This window comes from Lycorma delicatula, chromosome 11 (assembly GCF_047948215.1).
Source record: "Lycorma delicatula isolate Av1 chromosome 11, ASM4794821v1, whole genome shotgun sequence".
In the NCBI taxonomy this organism is placed as follows: domain Eukaryota; kingdom Metazoa; phylum Arthropoda; class Insecta; order Hemiptera; family Fulgoridae; genus Lycorma; species Lycorma delicatula.
This window is the reverse complement of record NC_134465.1, coordinates 17,107,287-17,133,119: the sequence shown is the minus strand read 5'-3', so window position 1 is coordinate 17,133,119 and position 25,833 is coordinate 17,107,287. Positions and strand designations below refer to the sequence as shown.

The following is a 25,833-nucleotide window of genomic DNA, read 5'->3' as shown; positions in this document are numbered from 1 at the left end:
GTTGCATATGCTGATGAATTAGTTTTAGTTTTAAGAGTTGCTTTTTTGTCCCATATTACTCAGACTACCTGTTGGTCACGGAAGAAGTGTGGGATCAATTGTAATTATTTCATGTAAATTTTACGGTAAGAAAAAGGTATATATCTTTTGCAGATGGGCGTGTATGTGTGAGAAAGATAACTGGGGTGTATAAGAAAACGTTTTTTTAATTTTATTTAATGTTTTATCTAACTACACTTGCTGATTTGGTACTACTCCTACCTGGACATGCTTTTGCTTTGTAGATAAAATATTTCCATATGCAACTGCAGTAACATCCAAAACAGTAGGCATATTAATATGATTAAACATCAATGTGCTACATTAGTACTACATTACTTGAGATTTGACGTAACCTACTAATATCACCTGAACTTTAATCTAAACAACCACTTTTTTCTACACTTCCTAGACGAGTTTTTAAACTATTTGGTTTTTTGAGGCATTTTTTGTAAACAACAAAAACAAAACAATGAACGATCAACTCAACTATTTACAGACATTCATACCCAGTGCTTACTTGACGCTGCAATAATAATTCTAGCAATGAAAAAAAAAATTATTTTTAATGTAAAATACCCCCCATTAAAATTTATTTTTTATAAGTGACAAAATGTTAAGTGACAAATAAAAATAGATTTTGAATTGTTTTGTAAAAGGGTAAAGTTAAAATTAGTTTTAAAAGTACTAAAATAAAATTACTTCCCTTGGAGAAAAACTGATTCACTAACCTCTTCCACGTTTATCTTCCTTTAAAAATTTTAATTCTAGTTTTAATTCTCTAAATACCTTTTTTTACATTTAATTTTAATTAATGAGTGTATATTAGGTTTAAAGTTTGACTACCAGTTTCAAATTAATGAAACTCTTTCTTCCAAAATGCCTTATGTAGCTAATTACTGCCTCATTACTATTTATTCCAGGAAGGTGCCAATTAGCGACAAATGGCTTGGAAGAAAAATAACATTAATCTGAAATTCAGTTATTAATAACTTTATGTTATTTTAATGTTTTATGGTTTTTTTGTCATCCTGTTCAATAAATAAATGAACTATGCATTTCATAGCATTATTACAAATTTGGGTTTCTAAACAAAAGTTTTTGAGGCTTACATTTAAATCATTTGTGTGAGGAAGTACATCTTTAAGCACAAGTATTAACATTTTAAACAAATCATAAAATAGATAGCTAGGATGGGTAAATCATTACTGGTACTTCTTTTCATCAGGAATAACCAGTAACTCGTAATAATATTAAAAATAATTATTAACATGGAAATTAAAACTAACAAGCATTAGTAATAAAAAGTAACTTTCTTCACGAACACAAAATATAGTATTAAACAATAAAAAAGTTTCAGATAAAATAAACACCAAAAAGTTAGGTCTAAATTAACTATAAACATAACGTCCTAAAAGTTCTTATAGTTTTATATTACCTAGATAACACAATTAGAATGAAGTACAAGTGTAAATAATTAATGTAAAACCGCTTCATAAACACATTCACATTACGTACATTTCAACAAGTCATTACTTTCTTTTAGTAGATCATGACGCAAAATAGTATTTCATTATTCGCAGAAACCAATCAGTAGATCTATATAATTATTTCTATTAGTAAGCAGTCAACTAAGATTATTTGGACTACCAAATTAATCTACATAGTTAAATCGAATAGCTGTAAACGGTACCGTTAGAAAGGACGCCAACAGTATAAAACTATGTGCGTTGATGTATTTAACGCATTCTCTAGTTGCTTACGAAAAATCTACGCGGGAAACAAGTCAAATGAGTGTTATAAATATACTAAAAACGATGTTATTCTGGAACTTATCAAAACCTAATAAAGATAGATAAAATTGAAATTCTATAGATTCACAGGAATTCATTATCTTTTTTTTATACACAAACATTTTAATCTCTTTTTATTCGCAATTATAGTTTATTATTATTATTACCTAGTAATATTCTTTGATCATTTACATACAGTAAGACTGTAAATAATGTAAAACGGGTTCAAAAACTCACATTAATATTATGTTCAATTCAGAAAATTAACTATTTGTCATTATTTACTTTTTAGTAGAGGACCATGGTACAAAATACCATCATTTCATTATTCACTAAACCAATCAGTAGACCTATCAAATTATTTCTCTTGGTCTGTATTGTCGGTTTGAATTTTATTATTTAATATATTACAGAAAAACACAATGATATTTATTTCCATCAAATTAGTTAGTACAGTTAAATAAGTTATATATATATATATATATATATATATATATATATATATATATATATATTTAGGTAGGTCATTCACAGATTCCTGAAATAAGTAGAGTAAAATATTTATTTAATAACATTAAGTTTACATTATTGCAACATAAATGTGCACTAAATAACCAAACATAACGTGTTCTAGTCCGAGTCAACTGGTATTTGTTGTATTTGTATTCTTGTAAGAATTTGTTGTCTTGATTTACCATTCCCTCTTTCCTAAATTATTTTTAAGTTCCCTGTGATAGTGTTAGGAATTGTTTCTTTTCTAGAAGGTTGCAAACAAAACGAGTCTGAGGTATATGTCTGGTAAACCTGAACCCTTTTGTACTAAAGTACAAAATATATCTTATAATATAAGATATTATATTTTATCTTAAATATATCTTATTTTAATATTTAATAATGAATGTTACTCTCTTTATTTTACAAATAAATGTGTATGTCGTATAACAATGAAAACAATATTCATTGTGCCTAGATATATCATAATTCTTCATTATTATAATAAATATATTTATTTTGAAACAGTCAGGAATAATTTTCTCAGCTTAGGTTATTTGAAAATTTTAGAGGATGATCAACTTTTGAAGCTCCACATTTCATCTACTTTTTGTGATAAAATAAAGCATTTTTTGTAACCTTTATCCTTTAATTGCAATGAAAAGTTTTTAAATTCATTCTAGTCGCATAGATATGCATGCAGTTACAATTTATTCTTCTTTTTCCCAATATTTTCTCATTCTAACTTCTTGTTTTCATTCTTCAAACCATTTTTAAATTTGAATGTGTTTCCTCTTCAATAAGAGATATGAAGTACTCTAACAAAAGTTATTCTAATAAATATTTGTACCCCTTTTTCAACATTACTATGAGTTAAATTTTCTTCTTAAATTTTATCTTCAGTTTTTTACTTAGAACAAAAGAATATTCTGTAACAACTTTACATTAAAATAAAAGTGAATAATGAAAATACAAGATATATTGTAATTCCATGAGTGAGGTTAGAATTTGATTTAAACAGGAATTATGATTTACTGTTTACACAAATATATATTATTTTGTTTCTTAAAATTGCTTTAAAATCTCTTAATTTTCAATTTTATCAATTCACTAATTAAAAAAAATTCCAGAATTATGGAACTTCCTTTTAAACATAATTTTTTTGTTAAATCTTTTTTCTACTTACATAATTAGGAAGTTGTTGTTATGATTATAGTAGACATCTTTCGTTCTTACTTTTTTCAACTTATTAAATTACACTGATAAACATAATTTTTGTTTCCTAACATGCAATACATGATTTTAATGCTGAAAACAAATATGAACTCAGAATCTTTCTATCGCCCACCATTTTTGAAAAATTATTTAATTTTAATTATAGTATTTTTTCATTTTTCAATGTATACTTAGCATTTTAAGTTCCTATATTGTATTTTACTACCTAATTTATTATTGTTTAACTTTAATTAGTAAGCTATAAATAAACAATATAGACAAAGAATTAAATCATATCAGTCACATATTATGACACATCTAATACTGAAGAGTAAGCCTTCATGGACAAAATTAATCATGTAGCTGAATGTGTTGTTTGTATTAAGCTCTGGATTTAGGAATGAATTAATCTGGTTCAGTCTTATTGCTGTCTTAACTTTGTTAACAGTGCACTGTCATGCCTCAAAATTGTCTAAATTATGTGAATGCCTTTTGTTATGTATGTAGTGAGTTTACCGTAAAATCAAATATAAAAAATATTACATCTTTAATTAAAAAAGCATATCGTTTGTACTTTCAGTGTAAAATTGGTGATCAGGGTAAGATGCGGGGTCCTCATACAGTATGCACTAATTATTCTGTGTGATTAAGAGAGATCTTGTATGTTTTTATTGGTATTATTAACAATTGCTTTGTTTGCGTTAACTTCTAACAGATATTATTTGAAATTGAATTGCAATTCAAGCTGTGTTGCAACAATGTCTTCAACACAGCAGTTATTTCATATTTTAAATCTTAGATTGATGTAAACATCTCTTTTACTTTACCTTTTCATTGGTCATTGCTCTGTAACCCATAAAATGAATGATAATTTAAATTTTAATAAATTATTTAGCATAGTAGTATATAAATGATAGCAAATCATTTGCTATCATTCAAATCAAATAAATTTTATTACTAGATCAGGATTACACTTGTTTAGATCCATTCCTAACCTTAACGGTCTGTATAATTAATTGTTGAACTTATAATAAATTGTTAATTTCCAAAGAATGTTTTTTCTGTATTGTTATCTAAAATATGCAGACCTATATTGATACTTGTCACACATTCATAAATATTTGTTAATCAAAACTTGTGCTTTATATAACTTTTAAAGCAGATGAAAAATTTCTTTAATGTTTCTATCGCTCTTCATAATCAATTGAAAATTATGTGAATTGAAATAAAATGGTAAATTCAATAAAAACCTTACATTGTAAATATATAAGGACTCAAAAATAATATTTCATCATAAAAAGGTATTTGTAAATTTGGTTCTCAATAGCAAAATCTAATTTTTATTTATTCTTAATGAATATAAGACATTTAAAATCTCCATAATAATTTATCTCTTAATATTTTTAGATATCTTCTCTATAAATAATTTTTTCTACCTTGAACAAAATGTTTAAATTCTAAACTATTCTCTACTTAAACTTTGTTTGAATCGTGTTTTTTAATTCTGAAGTAGATGTAGGAATATATGGAATATTTGACGGGAATAAATTTGAAGAAAACTTGTTTGCAAATAATATCTGAGGACCTTGTATCAGGTCCATTCTCAATACACTTTATTTCATTTTGATGTGGGGTCACGCAAGAAAGCCTGTCTCAGTAAGTTACTATTAGTTTGTTTTAAGTCGCTGTACTTATAACATTTCCTCCTGTCTTTTTACAATGTCTGAAATGACAATTACAAAGGCATAGATTACTACTGTAGAAAGAAGAGTTAATTTAAAATATAGTAGGGGGTATACCAAAATGAAACGACTAGCACTAGATAGGGAATCTTGGAGAGCTGCATCAAACCAGTCAAATGACTGAAGACAAAAAAAAAGTGGCATTGATCCTATATTTAAGCTAGTTTATTAGTATTTCTACTTTATAAGAAAAAAAACTTTGATAAAATAGCTGAAAAAATATTAAATTTTACAGTATCAACCTTCACTTATTCCACAATTAAATTAAAGTTAATGAAAGTACCTCTTGTATACAAATTGTTTTGGATAATAATAAAGATAAATTTAAATATGAATTGTTGCAAACCCAATTCCAATCATTAATATATCTGAAACTCCAATATCATTTCTCTGGTATTAATTATGAATTTAAGTATTGAATTGTAGAACCTTCAATAACCGTGTTTGAGGAGCAAAATATGTTTGAATAACTAACCGCTTCGGTGTAATATCTCAGTTAGGTGTAATTAACCTACATATTAACTTTTCCGGTTCATTTTTTGTTGTCAATAAAAGACATTGTCCAGTTGATGATAAGTTATTTTAATGTTAACATTTAAATAATTTTACATTATTGATAAAAAAGATACATGTTAATGTGTGTGTATGTTGTCAGTAAGAGCTCTAAATTTAGGCTGAACAGTACCTTAATAAAAATGAATTACTAATATTATCAGTTGATATGATAGGCTAGCTGAATATTTACTTTTATAAAAGAGTAAGAAGAATGAAACAGTTTATTTATTTATAGATTTATAAGAAATATTAAGTAAATGTCAGCTGTTGATTTGAAATTTGTAACAATTTAATACTTTATCAAGTAGAAGAAATAACTAACTAATAAAGAAGAATTGATACTTGAGTCTGAACACCTATAAACTATAGCAACTAGGATTTCTTTAAATGTTTGGTTAATGGTGCAAAGAGAAGATTTCTAATAATCCTAATAACAAACAGTAATAGATTAGGAAAAATGTACCACAGCCTCTCTAACTTTGAAGTATTGTGTCGGGTTACATGAGAGCATTAAAATAATTATTTTTAACACATAAAACAAACTTTGCTTAACCAGTTCGTTTAGACTGTTCAATAATTTTATTTCCTCGATTATTTTATTGGTCGATTAACGTAAAACTTATAACCAGGATAACGAAAAATTTATAAGTCATTTCATTTCTGTTGGTTTATTTTTGGGGTATTATTTTGCCGGTATTAGAATTAGAAAACAATGTTAGAAATGTTTGGCTATACGAATTAGTTAATTTATTTTGTAAAAATAAGAGTGCAAATTGTATTATAAAATGTATTACGTGATAAGTATGGGTACAATAGGTAAACTATAGTTACAAAAATAATGATACTTATTTTATGCTATATTAAAATAATATAAAATTACTTACCGCAGTCAATGAACTGTGTAATCAACCCGTGATGGCCGCTGGATTCCATACTGCACATATGTAATATCTTTGTCGCTCCCCACCACTGCAATTTCCGTCGCTCAACAACTAATTTCTCAACTGCCACAGCTAAATAATTATGAAAGTACCCACACTATCTAAAATGTCCTACACTGTAGTTTCATTTCTCATAATAACGATCGACCGACCGACACAGACAGTTTAATATTAAACTTTGTTATTGAAAGTAAACACATTCACATAAGAAATTTTACTATGTTGCATTCTTTTTTCAAAAATGTTACCTCGCAGCTTACGGGAACGCATCGATTAACAAAAAAAATTTAACGTTACGTATTGGTGAAATAAAACAAAAATACTAAATGACAATCGGAATTGCCTGAATCTCCATTCATATTTAAAAAAGGAAATATTAAATATTTTAATTACATTTAACACGACCTGCTTCCAGAACCGTGTAATATAACAAATGTCGAGACTTACACAACTTCATTTATCTTCAATAAAAGTCTGAAATACTCCTTACTTGCGCATGCGCATGCGTTCCCCCGCTCTGTATGAGGTAAAAGAAAAAATATTATTATTTTTCACTTAAGATGCAGTATAGTACAGTTAGTTACCGTACCTAACTTCGCACGGGCTCTGCTCAATGTTCATTTATGCCTAATCATTTCTCGGACAAATATAACAATAAAAAATATACAATTTATTATTTTTTAATTTCTCAAATTAAAAAAATTATAAAAGACAATTTTATAAGACGCGTGATAGTTACAAACTTGCTTAAATCTGAGTCTTGGTTCAACAAGCGATTTTTTTCAGCATTTTAATAATTATTTTTCTCTCAGATTTGTCACCGCTTTTAAGTCACATAATGTTTGAAATATGGAGATCCGAATAATCGACAATTTAATAAACATTAATCTCAGATTATATTTAATTTGAATCTGAATTAATTCTGAATTTTGTTACAAGAAAATCTCTGGTAATTCGAGTACTTAAAACAAGTAATAATTTATACGTAAATTTTACGGATAAATGAAACATTAAGTCCGGTTAACTGGGAGAGCCGATGGATAAGATCAGTGATTATTTTACAAACTATATTATAAAACTTTAAAAATTAAAATAAACAAAAAAGTTATTTAAGATTTGTTAAAGTTCTCGTAGATTTGTCATCGCTTTTAAGTCGCAAAATATTTGAGATATGGAGGTCCGAATAATCGACGTTTTAATAAACAGTTATCTCAGATTATATTTAATTTGAATCATAATTAATCTCTGAATCATCTACAAAAAATTGATAAAATTCACTATTTTTTTTTTTTTGTTTTTATAAACTTCCTTAAATTCTATTGTAGCTCCGCTTCTTCCCTACTGAAAAATTATAATTCTCCACAATTAAAAAAATATATATATTAATGAAAAATTATAATCCATAACGACGCCCGACGTTATGGATCGGGCGTCGTTATGGTCGTAAAAAAAATTATAAATTTAAAAAATCGCATGAAAACCACCTTTCATTCATTTACATAAGGTGAACTGACATATGCGAATTTCACTCGCGCTAGTATGTCGAGAACGGTTGGACCTAGACACATGAAACTGCCGGCTATCGTTCCAGGAAGTTGGAAAACACACTTTCGAGTAAGCCTTTCAAAATTTCGTTAAAAATCGTCTGTGTGAATCATTTTTGAGATACGCCCTTTTTTTAGAAATCATTATTTAATATAAGATATACCCTTTCTTATGTATAATATATATAAGATAACGTCATTAGCTATCATAAAAAAAAATCAATTTACAACCTTTATCACCTATCATACCAATTTCGCTGAAAGTAATGATGCCCGATTTTTTTTTTCAAAACATCGTTATCAATTTAAAAGTGATCAGAACTTTTAACTGATGATTTTGAAGTTTAAACTCACATTATAGACATATATTACACTGTCGTTGAAAGTAATGATGACCAAACATCATAATAAATTTTACACTGTAAAACAGTGGTTTTACAATTTTAATGAGTCTGATTAGGATTCGAATATGATATCCTAGGATTAATAACCCAAGCTCTGTCACTACATACAAGAAAAAAATTTATCTGGACAAAAAATATTTAAAAAAAAAATTCGAAACCTCAGTCACATCGTATTCAATCACTTTTAATACACGAGATTCAATTTATTAAAAGTAAAAATAACCTAACAATATAAAAAAAGATGGCTTCTGAACAATAGAAGGGAGGAAAAATATTAGTACTGCGGCTACTTTGTACGTATGGTGACTGCGAGAGGGGGGAGAGAGCAGAGAGGGGGGAGAGTTCTCTCCTTGGTTCGCTTCGAAATTCATCAAAACAACTACGTAGATCAAAATGTGTGTTACGTTGATGAAAAATTATAATTGATTATAATATTATTAGCTGTTTCCATTATATTCAGCGATGTAAAAAAATAAAAAAATCTTACATAATAATATTATCTAACATTTTCTTTCTGATATTAATCTATTAAAAGTGATTAATATATTAAAAATGTTATTAAAGATTAACGTTGTGGATACAGTAAATAACTTTCTTCACGATTCGTAGTTGTGTTTTTAAAACCGTTATCAAATTTTGTTTATTTGATTATTTGTATTTAGAGAATTCAGTATATTTAAATATATTTTACGTGAATCTGACAACCGTATAGAAAATAATTCTACGTGTAAATGAGGTAAGTTCTTTCAAATTATAATATTTTGTAATAAGAAATTAGTACACAATTAAATAATGTGATTATATTGGTTAACATATTGGAGGAATTTGGGAGTTTAATGAACTAGACATTTTATTTTGGCAAAAATGATTATTTTTAGGTTAGCCAAATATATTTTTATTCTTGTTATTTTAATTAAAATTAAGTACAGATTACTTTATAAAAATATGTAACTAATATAATTTGCTTTCAAGTAAGTACCGATACACTATAAGAGGGGTTTTGCTGAATCTTTTGTAGACTAAACGTTTTATTTACGTAATATTTCAATTTAAATGTGCACTACTTATTAATTATTTCGGGTTTCAATATTCTATTGAAGTTCTGTTTTTTGTTTTAAAAATTTAGATTTCTGTTTAACAACAAAACCGTTTGCCTGTGTCTGCATTTGGTAATTATAAAATTAGCTATCTATTTTAGAAAGATAAATTGCCTTTGTTATTCATATGAAATACTTTACAAATATTTTCTCACTTTTCTTGAAATTTACATTGATATGTTCTGTAGATCAAAACGGTCGGTTTTTATGTTACATGGTCAGATTTATTATTAATTTTTTTTCGACAAAAATTTAGCCAAAATGTTTGTTCTAATTTCTTTATCATTTTTTTTACTTTTTTTATTAAAAAAAGACTAGACTAATGAATAAATGAAAGCAATTTTTTAAATTCACTTGTATCTGTTAGCTAAAGAACATGGCTAACGGTACATAAACGAGTAATGATGAGGAGGCTGTCAATTATTTAATTTTACCTAATATTCAATTAATTATAACCACGCACGTAAACGTGATTATTGCACATATATATAAAAGTACATTCGCGTGCGTGCTTTTATAATTTTTCTTTTTTACTAAACATTTATTTTAATTTAAAGCAGAAATTTAAAAAATCGAATATTATAATTAACAATAAAAATGTAATGTCGCCGCGACCGTGTCACAGAAAGCGTACTTCCTTGCTACATAATATACCAAAGGTATTGGGTTGGATTCCAGATTAGTATGTGAAGAATTTTCCACAATTAGATTGTAACTTCTTCAATAACTAATTATTTTAAAGAAAAACAGCTGAACTACAAATTATTATAGATTATAGAAAAGATTAACGAGTGGTACATAAGGATGTAATGATATGATTTCATTATTTCTAAATTTATCTATCGTAGCCGATTACTACTTTACGCGCGCGAGCGCGCACACACACACACACACACACACACAAAGAGAGATTTATTTTTTATTAATCTAACAAAAAGTAATGTTTGAAATTTAATCTATGTTTGTTCAGATTTTGTCTTACTTCGTTCTTATATAGTAATTAGCTGTTAACATTGAACAAAATATTTAACTGTCTCATTTTCATTTTGATAATATACTGTTATCGTAACACAGTTAGTAGAGATAGTACAGCAAATGACTAATGTACTGAAGGTCTCTGGATCGATTTTTAACTTGGACACCCCCAGATCACAAGGTATTCTTTTATTTTTTATATTTGTTAATATTTTATATTTTTTTGTTTAAAATTTTCAATTTGTTTTAATTCTTACTTTTTACTTTTTGCAGGGGTTTTATAATATGTCTCCTATTTTTTATTAATGTTAATATAAATATTAGTTAAGTTTTTTTTTAAATAATTTTTTATATGTAATCAAATATATTTTGATTACAATTCGAATCTTGGACCTCCAGATGAAATGCCGAGAGGCTACCACTCCGCTACGGTGATCAGAAGAGTGGTATGCTTAATTTATATCAGTATATTTTCTAAAACCTGGGTTCGATTTCTAAATGGTTTTTTTAATTTAATTTTTGATATTAATCTATTTTTTTTTGTTTTTAATAAACCTTTATTTAGCTATTTAACTGTTATTAATAAATAAAAATATTTACGCATAAAATGAATTTTAAATTATGTTTAACAATTTATTATAAGATTTATTTTAATCATTTATTTTGTTTTAAATAGATCTCGAGTGTATATGTGAGGGTGCGCGCACGTGTGTTACGTAATTCATATAAACTTTACCACAAGAACAGTAACATTAATCTATATTGTTCAAGTTAAGACGTGTATAACCGAAGATCACCGATTGTACGCGGAGATGAACGAACATACAGTATACAGTCCAGTCGAGGTTTAAATTTACGTATCATCAATGTGTGTGTCTTTGGGTAGAGAAAATTAACTCTTTATTTTAACATCTTGGTATGTATTTTTTTTTACATATTTTATTTGTTCTATCTAATACATAATTATTAAAACATAAGGATTTTAATTAAAATACGTATATATTTAATTTTTAAGTGGTCACCTATGTTTCGTTTTTTAATTATATAGTTAATATAGAATGTAAAGTATTACGTTTTTGTATTATATTTTAAAAAGTAGTATTGAATAATTTGTTTAAAACCCCTCTCTCGCTCGGTCACTCTCTCTTTTTCATTCTTTCTTTCTTTCTTTCTTTCTTTCTCTCTCTCTGTGTGTGTCCTAATCCTTTATAAACATCAAATTATTGTTGATTTTTGTTTGATTGTTTGTATTTTTGTGTGAGTTTGCGTGCGCCCGTGCATGTTTGTGTATGTATATGTATTTTATTCTTCTGATAGTTAGTACAGTCAATTTGTATTTTTATTTGAAAATCCTTACCTACCGATTGATGTTTTTTCCATATGTTAGGGGTGATGAGGATTAACTCCAGATTTTAATGTTATTTTTTAATCGTTAACAAATGTGCCTAAATAAAATATGACCCTAATTAGGCGAATCTAATTAATTAGTTAGTGAATAATGTTTGTCATTGGATGTAATTCTGAAGGTAAAACGTAATAAAAAAGTTACTACGGGGGAATTTTAACTCGTTTTATTTCTATCGCGATTTTTCCGTTTTTCAAAATTTCATTGCTCATAATTAAAAGGCGAGAGCGTTGATCGACAAATGGTTTTCGCCATTGTTTTTCCCGTAATACATTACATTACAATCACGTATCGTTTCCTGTTTAAATATATATATATATATATATATATATATATATATATATATTCAATATGGCGGATTCAAGATGGCTGACAAAAGATTTCAAACGTTTCATAAAGTAGAAAATTTTTAACTACGTAGATCCATATTTATTTCTACTTCCTAGTATTCCACGGGGTACTTACGTATTAACGCCACCGCAGCTACAGCTTTATTTAAAAACAAAGTAGTCAATCGGATTTCGGTGGAAAATGAATATCTCTTTATTAATTTTAATAAATGGTTATTTATTTTATAATTATACTTTAACCAAACTTAACCTACGCTCGCTAACCTTGATTAATTAACACCGTATTTATTTAATAAATTCAGTAATTATTGCAATTATTTATTATTTAAATAATCAAAACACTCCTGTAAATTAATCAAGGTTAGCGAGCGAAGCGAGCGTAGGTTAAATTATATTTATAAAATAAATAAATATAAATAACCATTTATTAAAATTAATAAAGAGACTGTTTTGAATCTATGTTAAACTCTTTATCGGCCCATTTTACACCGGATTTCGGTGAAAAATTTAAAAACAATACTTTGTTTTTAAATAAAGCTGTAGCTGCTGTGGCGTTAATACGTAAGTACCATCTACGGTTTCAACCCGTTTCCAAACTTTAATTTACTCCGTACGGTAATATGATCAGCCGAAGGAAAATGAACACCGTTGAAGATAGAAAAGGAAAGTAAACGAAACACTATAAATGCTTGCGAAACGTATTTTAGAATTTTTTTTCATTAATGCTGGTTAAAATAATAATTTTCTACATTTCACTTTGTGTAATACTAAACTTATTTTAATGTATTAACATAATTATCATAGATCTGTATTCTCGTTTCACAGAATAGCCTTTAAATAACGGGATTATTTTCATATCTGTTTAGAATTGCATGATAATACAGTTGTTATGGAATGGCATCTGATTTTTATAAAATTTGAAATATATTGTTACCGTATTTAAGACGTAAGTAATGACTTATAAACCAAATGTTTGTCGTAAATCCCTTTCTTTTTTTTTGTCTTCAGTCATTTGACTGGTTTAATGCAGCTCTTCAAGATTCCCTATCTAGTGCTAGTCGTTTCATTTCAGCATACCCTCTACATCCTACATCCCTAACAATTTGTTTTACATATTCCAAACGTTGCCTGCCTACACAATTTTTTCCTTCTACCTGTCCTTCCAATATTAAAGCGACTATTCCAGGATGCCTTAGTATGTGGCCTATAAGTCTGTCTCTTCTTTTAACTATATTTTTCCAAACGCTTCTTTCTTCATCTATTTGCCGCAATACCTCTTCATTTGTCACTTTATCCACCCGTCTGATTTTTAACAATCTCCTATAGCACCGCATTTCAAAAGCTTCTAATCTTTTCTTCTCAGATACTCCGATCGTCCAAGTTTCACTTCCATATAAAGCGACACTCCAAACATACACTTTCAAAAATCTTTTCCTGACATTTCAATTAATTTTTGATGTAAGCAAATTATATTTCTTACTGAAGGCTCGTTTAGCTTGTGCTATTCGGCATTTTATGTCGCTCTTGCTTCGTCCATCTTTAGTAATACTACTTCCCAAATAACAAAATTCTTCTACCTCCGTAATCTTTTCTCCTCCTATTTTCACATTCAGCGGTCCATCTTTGTTATTTCTACTACATTTCATTACTTTTGTTTTGTTCTTGTTTATTTTCATGCGATAGTTCTTGCGTAGGACTTCATCTATGCCGTTCATTGTTTCTTCTAAATCCTTTTTACTCTCTGCTAGAATTACTATATCGTCAGCAAATCGTAGCATCTTTATCTTTTCACCTTGTATTGTTACTCCGTTACTTACTTACTTGTACTGTTACTGTTAATTAAAAAAAAAAAATTATTTAATTATTTTGTTAGATCTTCACTAAAAATCACATCCTATAGAAGTTTATACTTTTTATCTTCTATCTTTGTTCTTTTTATTACAATTCTTTTAACTTTATAAGTTAATGTAATTAATACTTCAGCACGTATCAACTAATCACCTCGCCAATCGCCGAGATAAAGTAGTAATATCTTCCCTTTCATCCGAAAGAATCCCGGTTTCGTATACCGGTCAGGCTTGAAATTTTAATTCACTTCAAAATGTCAATACCATACTTCCACACACAACCTCCAACCTAATATAATAAATATTGAATTAAAATAGTAAATTCATTTCTGCGAGTAAGCCAGGTTTTGTACTCGTCGAGTTGAAGTGTTATATATTTTTCAGTTATTATCGTTACACTTCTTAACCTTCCTCTGTTCAAAAAAGAATTTAGGAATTATTTTTAAAAAAGATTAAATTTTTTGTATTAATTTTATATTTAATCTTTAGGCTTCGGTTACAGCTTGGACAACACTCCATATGTGTAATATCTGTATGAGTTTTACGCATTAAAAAAATAACCATAAATTGAAGATTCTATTATAAATTGCACGCATAATCCTTATAAAAAAAAATAAGTACGTAAATTTAGACTCAATTTGATTCTCACAGAGTTCAATTTTTCTAATGTAGGTTTTGTCTATAACTAAGTTAATTAAAAAACCTAAAAAAGGAAAGAAAAAAGATTGGTGTAATTGGAAGTAAGTGGGTTCGATTCTTGGTTTTAAAAATACTTATTTTGATATTACCTATTAAAGAAAGACTTATTCTTTAATCACTTTAATCACTATTCTTTTTAATCACATTTCAAAACACAATCGCATTTTTAATATTTATAAAATACTTAGTTTAGAATCAATTTGGTCTCCATACATTTAAATTTATTTATAAAACCATTAAAAAAACAAAAAAAAACTTATATACTGGAGAGATGAGGTTTGATATTATCGGCTTCGATACCAATTTATGCTGCTTATACGTGTATTTAAAATAAAAATGATAAAAAAATAAAAAGTAGAATAAAAATCTCGGAGGGTGTGAAAAAGAAATAAACCGAATGGCTTTACTTTAGACAGTATTAAACATTTGTAAATTATTATTATTATTATTATTATTATTATTGTTATTATTGTTAAACGTGCTTTATGCAGCCGCGCGTTCGAGACGGCAATTGTGTAGTTTAACCTTGAAACAGTTGTACGTCTCATAGCAACTGGAGTAGTAGACAGCGCGTCGGCGAGCAGTTTTGTCTACGATCGCGCAGTATAATTTGTAAAATTATCTCTCAATAAATAAAACGAATATTTATAACCATTTCTTTATTTTTTTAAAATTTATTTTAATCGTATTGACAACATACAAAGTATATATATATTTGTTCCTTTCCTCGGGCCATCCGTTATGTATTTGCTTCACAAGATGAGATGAAATGATAATTTTGTAGCGTGTAAAAATGCCATGCCTAACCGGGATTCGAACCCGGGACCTCCGGACAAAAGGCTAAGACACTATCACTCGCGCCACGGAGGCCGACAAACGTCAGTTCACCCAATTTTATTTAGGTTATGATTTTTAATTTTTCATGTTATGAATTTTGATAATAATGTAAGATAACTTAACCGGAAATCGAACCCAGAATTCTTTACTATACAAAAAGAACGTTAATTCAGATGCAACGTCACTCTGACTGGTTTAACAATACATACGAGTAAGTTAATAAAACATTGTGTGCGTGTGTGTGTGAGCGCGCGCGCCCTCCATTATTCTTTAATTACGCAACAGAGTTAAAACTTGAAATTTTTTGTACATCACGAATTCATTCTTTTGATTTCATTGATCCAAAAAATGTACGGGAAGAGTATTTTTTTACAAAAAATTTACTGCATTAGAAATTAAATCAATTGACACGCTTCACTAACTGTCAACACATAATACGTATTAAAATGGTAACAGGATACAATTTTCTTGTTTTTTTTTTTGTTTTTTTTATTACTACCGTTCTGGTTGACAAAACAATGTACACTTCATTTTACTTTATCAGATTAAATGTATCACAAAATTGATTTATATCCAAAAGGTTCTGGATCCGAATCCCGTTAATTTTTTACGTACGAAAATATTTATCTACCTCACTGTCATAATTAAAAAAAAAAAAAATTGATGTGGGACACCACATGACTTCCTTGTATGCCTATTAAATTACATATACACATTTTTTGCTTCATTTGGTATAAACTTATTTCACTTGAAAGTGAAATACGATCCTCTAATTCTTTAATAAAGAATTTTTTGATTTTCTTTCTTCATATTATTGAATTATTATTTATTGTAATTTTTTTACAATCACAGGTTAATAAATTAAATTATATTTACACGTTTTTTTTTTAAATGAAAAAGTATGTAATTTTATTTCATAAAAATTAATGATATTTTTTTCTTTTTGGTTATTACTGAATTATTATTCATAGTAAAAGTTTTTTTTACAATGAGAGTTTAATAAATTAATAAATCAACATATTTAAATAAAAGAAGTTAAAAAAAGGAGATGAAGTCTGATTCAAACCGATGTGCCTTCTCCTTGTAAAATCCAAATATTTCATTAAACTTTTACTTGGCTATAACTCTGGAACCAATGAAAATAAGTATGATATATCGTTGAAAAGCTCTCAATCAGGGCTTATTACTGCAGTTAAGAAATAGTGGGCTTTTTTTGGACACTTTTGGTTCAGTCGATTGCAATAAAAAGGAGGAGTGCACAACTAGATGTTACAACAGTCCTAAATCCAAAATTTCAACATACTACGGTTAATAGTTTTTAAGTAATGCGAGATACATACATAAGTACAGAGGTCACGCCGAAACTGTCAAATGGATTCAGGGATGGTCAAAATGAATATTTTGGTTGAAATCTGAAAAGCGAAATTTTTCGCGATCACAATACTTCCTTTACTTCGTACAAGGAAGTAAAAAAGGTCTGAAATACTACTTACCTGTGCATGTGTTCCCACGCCCGGTATGAGGTAAAAAGACAGTAATATTATTTTTCGCTTAAGATGCAGTCTAGTACTACAATTAGTTACCCAACGTAACTTCGCACGGGCGTTGCTCTATGTTCAACCCTGCGGCACATTTATGCATAATCATATCTCGGATAATTATAACAATAAAAAAATATTACAATTTAAGTACAGTTTATTATTTTTTAATTTTAATGAAATGAAAATAATAAATAATAATTTTTTAAGACGCTAAAAAATTATATGCACCAGTCCCCATAAAATACTATTGGTGGAGAAGATCATTAATTTTGTAAGTTTAATTAATTTTTAGTAAAATGACTATAAAACTTTTACGATTTCCAAATTACTTTCATATAATCTTTATTTTTATGAAGGAACAGTTTGAGAGTGTAATTGCAGAAAAACGTTTTTGTGAACAAAACAGTCGAAGAATCGATAACTATTTAAATTAACGGGTTGGCTAATTAGCTTTATTTTTTGTTACGAGTTAATAATTAGTAAATGAATAAAATATAATGAAAAAATGTCGGCCTATATCTAGCGCAAATATAAAACAGAATAACATTTCCTGAATGAACTGAGGAAACACACACGACGGAAAGAGCGGTAGAATCAGTGGAGAGTTCTGGGTTTAATCCCGGCAAGATTTGGTATTTTTCATACGCTTTAAATCTATGAATTGAGAAGGTAAAATTGATTAAGTGAAATGCTAGCGCATTACGTCATTATTTACCATCGGCTGTGAAATTACGTAACTAATAACTTCGTTACAAATACACTCTTGCTTAAATCCGAGTCTTGGTTCAACAAACAATATTTTAATATTTATTTTTATTTATCTCTTAGATTTGTCACCGCTTTTAAGTCGAAAAATGTTTTAGATATGGAGGTCCGAATAATCGACGTTTTAATGAACATTAATCTCAGATTATATTTTTTAATTTGATTCAGAATTAATTTCTGTTTTTTGTTATAAGAAAATCTCTGGTAACTCGAGTACTTAAAACAAGCAATAATTTATACGTTATTTATTTTTTTTATATTTATTTTTTTTATAAAAAATAGTAAAATGATAATATAATGATTCGTTATTAAATTAAGAAAAAAAATTATAAAAATTTTACCATAAGTAATAAAAAAATTGTTTTATTCATTTCCTTACTGGGTTAACTTGTTGGAAGATTTATTCTATGAAAATGAATTGAATAAGATATAAGACAAATGCAACGCAGCGATTTATCTGATACCCAACTGTGGCGAGTACACTGGCAAGGCGGGAAAAAAATCAGTTTAAATGGCAACATAGCGTCTGTCATAGCATCAGTAAATGTTAGAACTGTGTTTTATGAATACAACTCCCTATTAAGAATATTAATGTCTGTACGTTAACCGAAACGAACGGTTGTCTTACATAATTTTGAAGTAATTTTCAGTTTAAGTAAACCTTATTATCTCTTTATAAATAATATATTAATTAAATTTTTTATTTATTTGTATAATCACACACCCGCGCACAATGTTAATTATATATATTGAAATGTATTACTCTGTATAAATTTATTTTTTTCTCATTCAAATTTGTTATAGCAAAACCTTTGCAATTACAAAAATAAAAACTGATAGAATGTTCTAAATTTTTTTGTATAAACTTCGTTAAAATTTTATTGGTAGCTCCGCTCCTTTATATATATATATAATTTAAATAAAAACTACTACCAAACCCGATAAATTTGAAAAATATATTTATACAAATTTATTAAAATGTTATATCTTGCTTCCTTTCCAAGCAAAAATTAGTTGCTTTTTTGTGTTATTCCTAAGTCTATATTGATTTATAAATAATTAACGACACGAACTGATATCGGTGAACAAATGGTAAATTATTTGGGAGTTGAACCCAGGAGCCTCAGAATCAGTATATTTTTAATAACGATACAGATACGAATTTTTTTCTTGCTAGTATGCTTCACTCTCGTTACCAGACTTAAAACATGTAAAATTACATGTTTAAAAACTTTCTCTTTACACAGAAATCCACTTTGCTTATATCACGTACTGTTAAATTTGATATACGATGGACGTATTTTACTTCTCTGGTTAATTAATGGTCAAATAACCCAAAGTATAACCAAATATTTAACTTGTTTCGTTTTATTTGCTTTTTTTTATATTGTTTTGCTACTATTTAGAACTATTTTGATACATTATTAAGAGATAAATACTGTAAATTAATTAATTTATTATTATTAAATTTATTAATTTATTTTGTAAAAATAAATGAATTTAATTTCGAGTCTAACATTTTTAACCTGATAAATAATTTGAATAGTACAAACAAAGAATAAAGCAATTACAAATTTTTATTTCAGAAATTGTAATAATATTAACGAAAAAATAAAACTTTCTTTAATCATAATATCTCATTAAAAAGTAAACTGGATACATTAACAAGTGGAGGCACTGTAGTATTGAGTAATACTCTACGACAATTCCCCGCCAATAAGTGCAAGACTGGTTAGATTTCGTAACGTTTTTTTATACAGTCATCATGTTTTTCTGACGTCATCGACATACATCATCAACAACCTCTACTTATAAACAACAAAGCGTCATCAAAAATTACTCCATGTAAAATTTGGTCCGCAAACTGTTTCTTTCACGATCAGTTTTTTTTTTTTTTTTTTTTTTTAACAACAGACCATCCGTTATATGTTGTCTAATATTAAACTATTTTATTTTTTTTATTATTATAATTTATTATCAGTTTTGACAAACTTATAATTACATAAAATATAAAAGAGAATAACTTTTCACTTAAACTATGAATGTACGTATTACTATAACAGCCAACCATACACAAAGGAGCTTATAACGAGATTGTCACTTATTTATTTATATCATCTAATAATCAGTTTATATTCGTAATCAAACTCAATATACAGAGTGATTCAGGAGGATAGGGCAATACTTTGACAACTCATTCTAGAGGCTAAAAATAAAAGTTCATATAAACAAACATAGGTCCAAAAACGTTTCGTTAGCAAGTTACCAGGCGCCGGCCAGACAGCGCGGCAAGGAACTTTTATCATCACGCATTACTAAAACAAATATTCATATCTACTTATCTTAAATAATGTATTAATTTGAATTGAACATATTAATATCTAGTTATTTTTTCTCTAATTATGAAATTAATTTTTAGGGTGTAAAAATATTGACCCTGACTGGGACCCAAAGCCAGACAGCGCGGCAAGGAAGTATGCTGCTTGTAGGTCAGGATTTTGTCATGCATCATGCTGAGGTACTTTCGGTTTGTTTTGTGTCGCAGTTCTTTCTCCACAAATAAGACCTTTAGCAACTCTGGCATTTTTGTAACTTAAATGGAAGCAGCTTTTCTCTGTTGTGTTAGGTTTCAGACACTAATTATCAAAGTACATAGCAAGCAATCTCAGTTCCTCCTTAATCATTATCTCACACAATTCCTGAATATTTTTACACAGAGTTTATTTAAATAATACTAATTGAAAAAAAAGAAAAAAAAAAGATTTATTTGTAGCTCGTCCAACATGTACATATGTAATTAATATATGATCAAAATAATTTTCAATAGCGGCTTCTGAATGATTTTGTAGTAATGTTTTTTAATACTTAATATATTTATCTTAACATTATTTTATGTAATTATATTTAAATAATTAAAATGAACTTAATATATATCTATTTTTTATTTCATAATTTGTTTATATTTATAATTTATCTTATAGTGACATGATCTATAGTGTTTTTTTATACTCTAATTGTAATAAAGACTTATTAATCTTTTATTTGCTTATTTTACCAAATATACTACTTATAACATTTTATTTTACTTTGTAGAAGAGATTCTTCTGATAGCTCATTTGCATGTTTTTTTATGAATTAACTTGAATTTTTTTGAATAAGTGAAATTTACTAAAATGAAAGATTTGAATAATTTTTCATTTCAATATTGCCAACATTGACTACATAATACTGTTATTACCATATTTGACAGGCAATCATTTCCAACTTTTCAAAAAAAAGTAGACTAAGGTGTGGTGTGAAAAAAGAAATAATTTTTTCTGTATTTATCAGATTTTTTAATATTGGGTTAACCTGAACACACATTTCATAAGTAGTACGAAGGAGATAATCAATTAGTAACTTTTCTAACAAAAGCTTATGTTTTCTAAAACGTGAAACGATCCAAATGTTTTATGATAAAAGCCAACTGCATTTTAACTTAATTACAAAAACAAAACTGAAATTAATTTACTAAATTATGCCTATTATATTTGTTTCATCTTCATGATGCTGTATATATATATATATATATATATATATATATATATTCTAGTTCTATGGTGCAATTAAAGAAAAGTGTTCATAGGATGTCAACTGGTCATTTTAATACTAGGGTCAATTTCCCATCTAATTATGCCATCAATATAAATAAATATTAAATAGAGTCTCGGAGGTTCAAATGTGATAATTTCATCATTTGACTCTCCTGCAATGTTGATGGCAGTTTTAGGAGATAATTACTTGTAAGCCTTGCCAAAAAACTGTAATTGTTTTTCAATTAAATAATTTATATATATATATATATATATATATATATATACTCATAATTTTTTGAAAGTTCAAATAATTCATTAACATACTGACTAACTGTGCTAATTAAATTTAATATGAAAAAATTTAAACCAACAAAACACAGTAAATAGATAAGTTAATATGGTAAGTTTAACTTATCTATCAGTAAATATATATACAACTGTATAATATAACTATATACCTAAAATAAATAATTACATATATATATATATATATATATATATATATATGTACTTATTTACAGGATGTAGTTATACTGTACAGCTACACAATATATATTAAAAAAACTATGTTAAGCAGGTCTAATTTTGCATGTCAGGGTTTTTACAGCTACAAAGATTTCATGGACCTTCTCTAACTTAAATATACAGTTTTAGTACTAAAGCATTCCAAAATCATTAAGGTACTTGTGTACATAATCTGTTTTTTCCTTATCTCCAGACTGGATTAACTGATTTAGATAAAAATTTAAATTATTTTTTCTTTATATGAGACACTGATACCAATTTATTTTGGACGCAATTGTTTAAACAGGGAGATATGGACCTTATGAATCGTGTATCTCAAAATTTTACTCAGAATAGATAAACGCTTTCATGTCTCTTTAAGTACAATATTTTCTGATAATAATTCAAACCCCTCCATAAATAGGAGGCATAAAAAATCTTTTTCTTTTTTGTTTTTTCTGGTCACAGTCACATTTTTATACTAATTAGATGGTTCCATTACATTAGCAATTCACTTTGACTATGTGTTTGAGTAATTTCATTCAGGAGTTCCTCATTTTCGTTTGTTAGAAATGATCAAGGGTGTGTGACAATATTATCAACATGGGTTTAGTATCTTCAAATTTTACTCTGAGTAAAATAATATTTTACATAATTCTTTACTTGCAGACTAGTGTTGCACTTCTTTTTTTTTCTTAATGGTAGTAGGTAAAGCTCTCGATAATGAGAGTTGTAACTCTTTTCTGAATCACAAAATAATAAAATACCTTTGACTCCTTTCTAATCAGAATAAATCAAGTTTACACAGCCATTTTCACAATATGTATAACTAACAAATTTGTTTAAAAACTTACTCAATAAATTAACATCAAATATGCAATATCCATCCCCTGATCCTTTAGAACTTCTGTAACAATCTAAATTCAGTTTCTTTTTCGAAGACCTACTGGGCCTATTTACATCTATCTGGTGGCAGCTGATTTGTTGTAATTGATAGATCTTTTACAAAATTAAATTTGAGAGAAATTAAAGAATTTCTTGCTGTTGTAACAAATAGCTTCCATCTGTCTTTAATTTCTTTAATACGACTAGATTGTCACATCCTGTTATAAGATCAACATAAAAGTTGTTCTTTAATATTCTTTCAAAGAAAGAATATTAAAATTGGTTTATTAGATTGATTATGTATACACAGAAATCCAGCAAGAATATAGCCTAGTCTTGATTCTTCAATGATTAGATATTGAGAACTTTGAGAAGACTTCTAGGCGCGGGTAAGCAGCAATGTCCCTAGCAAGTATACTGTGTGTTTCTTCTACTACATATATATTATTTTTGTGTTGTATTGTATTGTGAATTCATTGTCTCCATTGTCACTGTGGTTGGTACTCTACGGCCGGCTCGAGATGACAAGCACGATCGCTTCGACCGTGTGCAGGAGGGCCACGGCTAGAGGTGACATCGCCGAAGAGACAACATGAAGTGGTTTTCATTTATTATGTATTTTCCTTGTATTGTATGATTGTGGTATTATTTTATTTTATTGATTGTGTTCCTTCTAACGGTTACGAGGGCACTCACAGCGAACGTGCCCGCGGATTGCGGAAGGAGGAATAAGTTCAGACGCCAACGTGATGGGCTGCAACTGAAGGGAGGAAAAATAAATAAATAAATAAAATACAGGGGGCGAATCGTGGTCGCCGTGCAGGGCCAGGGAGGCAGCCTGGATGCAGAGGACGCTTTGGCTCCTTCATATGCAAGAATGAAGGTCAGTTGGGGTGCTCTGATGATGCATTTGGGACCCTCAGGTCCCAAAGCGGACCTGAGAGGGGGACGCGGCGGTTTGCCGGCTTCGCGCAATGCGTAGCCGGCAACCTAGTGTAGGGACGGGAAGGGTAGCCTCTAAGTGGAGGGATGTAGTGGTCGTCCAGAAGGGAGGGCTGCTGCATCTTGATGAAACTGAGAGGACCCCGATGGGACGCCAAAGAAAAGGCAAGACAGGGGGGCAGTCGACTGCCACGACACTCCAACATTCCTGCGCATAGCCTAACGGCGGAGGCCGGGGATGTTGGGGGTGTTTAAGAAAAAAAAAAAAAAAAAAAAAAAATTACTAAGATGAAAAAAGATGGAAAATTCAAATTATATGTAAATCATCTGCAGGTAGTGAATGATGAATGAAAATAGAAAGGCAATATCAAGATAAATATGAAGATCATATTGAAAAATTGAATAATCCAAAAATAAAAATAGTTGGCATCACACAGGAATGCAAGAAATCTTAATAAAAGAACAAATTTTCTCAAGTTTCCAATCAAAAAGTGTCATAACATACATTCAAAAATCCATAGCTAAACAGTCAGAAAAATAAAAATTTAACAACTAATGCATAATGATCTTGATCCATTGCTATTCCACTAAACACTGAATAGCATAAAGTTACATGTTACTGGAAAATGAGTAAATTATATAAAGATTTAGATTTTCAAAAGCATTATAACTGCTGTGGTCTTGGTCACATTGCAAAGAAATGTGAAAATGAAACAATACGCTCTTAGTGTGCTGGTCTTAATGAAACCAGTATATGTAACATGAAAAAATAATCTTAAATGCATTAAAACTGTGCGAAGCAAACTGCAAATATAAATATCGCAGGCATGTTGACCATTCAGCCTTTGGTTGAAAAAATAAATTAAACATATAAGAGCAAAAAAAAACTAAAATAATGCAATTTCAATAATTAGAATTGCTGCAAAATGAGGTTTGGGATATCTGGGATGACGTTGATTCAAATATATGTACAGTGGGGCAGTCAAACCACAACTTTGAACAAAGCTTTACAGTGGGGGCATCTGTGGTGGGGGAAGTAGGCGGTGACCAAGAAGTTCTACACATTTGGAAGTTAGTAATCATGCAGCGTTGGACTGGTGAAAAGAGAGGTTTCGTTGCTACAGCATACTACCATAATGGTGCAATGCAGTGTTTGAAGGTAGGCTGCAGGCTACCTAAGAATTGTCAGGCAAGAAAATGTATAAATGTGTGACAGAATTATTACATCTACGTATTTCTGACATACATGTTTCCATTTTATAACTTTCCTAAAATAATGTCTTTGAAGTTATGCCGTATGATTTGAAATTGAAATACTAGGTGGCGCTGAAGTTGTAAAAAATGTGGTTTTTACGTTTAAAAAAATTGTTTTTGTCTGTATTGCATTTGGAAAAGTTGTTAATCTCAAAAAAACAGACAACTTTTATTTAAACAATTTTCTTGTATGACTTACCGTTTTGGAGCTATAGCTTGTGAAAGTGTGAAAATGTTGTGAATTGGGCACGTCCAAATGTTGTGAATTTGTAACTGGTCTAGTCGTTTACAAGGTTTTTTACAACTTCAGCGCCACCTAGTATTTCAATTTCAAATTATACAGCATAACTTCAAAGACATAATTGTAGAGGAGAATGTCCTCTACATTTTTTGTTTGAAAAAATTTTCTCTAAAATGCATAGATTCAGAGAA

General features: G+C 28.3%; 1 long non-coding RNA gene and 1 pseudogene across 7 annotated transcripts in view; one reads left to right on the top strand and one right to left on the bottom strand.

The window, feature by feature from the left end:
- LOC142332115 (uncharacterized) overlaps nucleotides 1-7,267 on the bottom strand; it is a 54,699-nt gene extending 47,432 nt beyond the window's left edge. For 3 of the 7 annotated variants that reach the window (XR_012758158.1, XR_012758166.1, XR_012758161.1), the window contains exon 1: nucleotides 6,721-7,267. This is a non-coding gene — a long non-coding RNA (uncharacterized LOC142332115). The remainder of the gene's footprint in view (nucleotides 1-6,720) is intronic. The other 4 variants (XR_012758159.1, XR_012758165.1, XR_012758163.1 and 1 more) reach the window with 2 other exon arrangements.
- A 2,054-nt stretch (nucleotides 7,268-9,321) lies between these two features.
- The window catches only part of LOC142332471 (xylosyl- and glucuronyltransferase LARGE2s pseudogene), a 39,924-nt pseudogene continuing 23,412 nt past the window's right edge, over nucleotides 9,322-25,833 (top strand).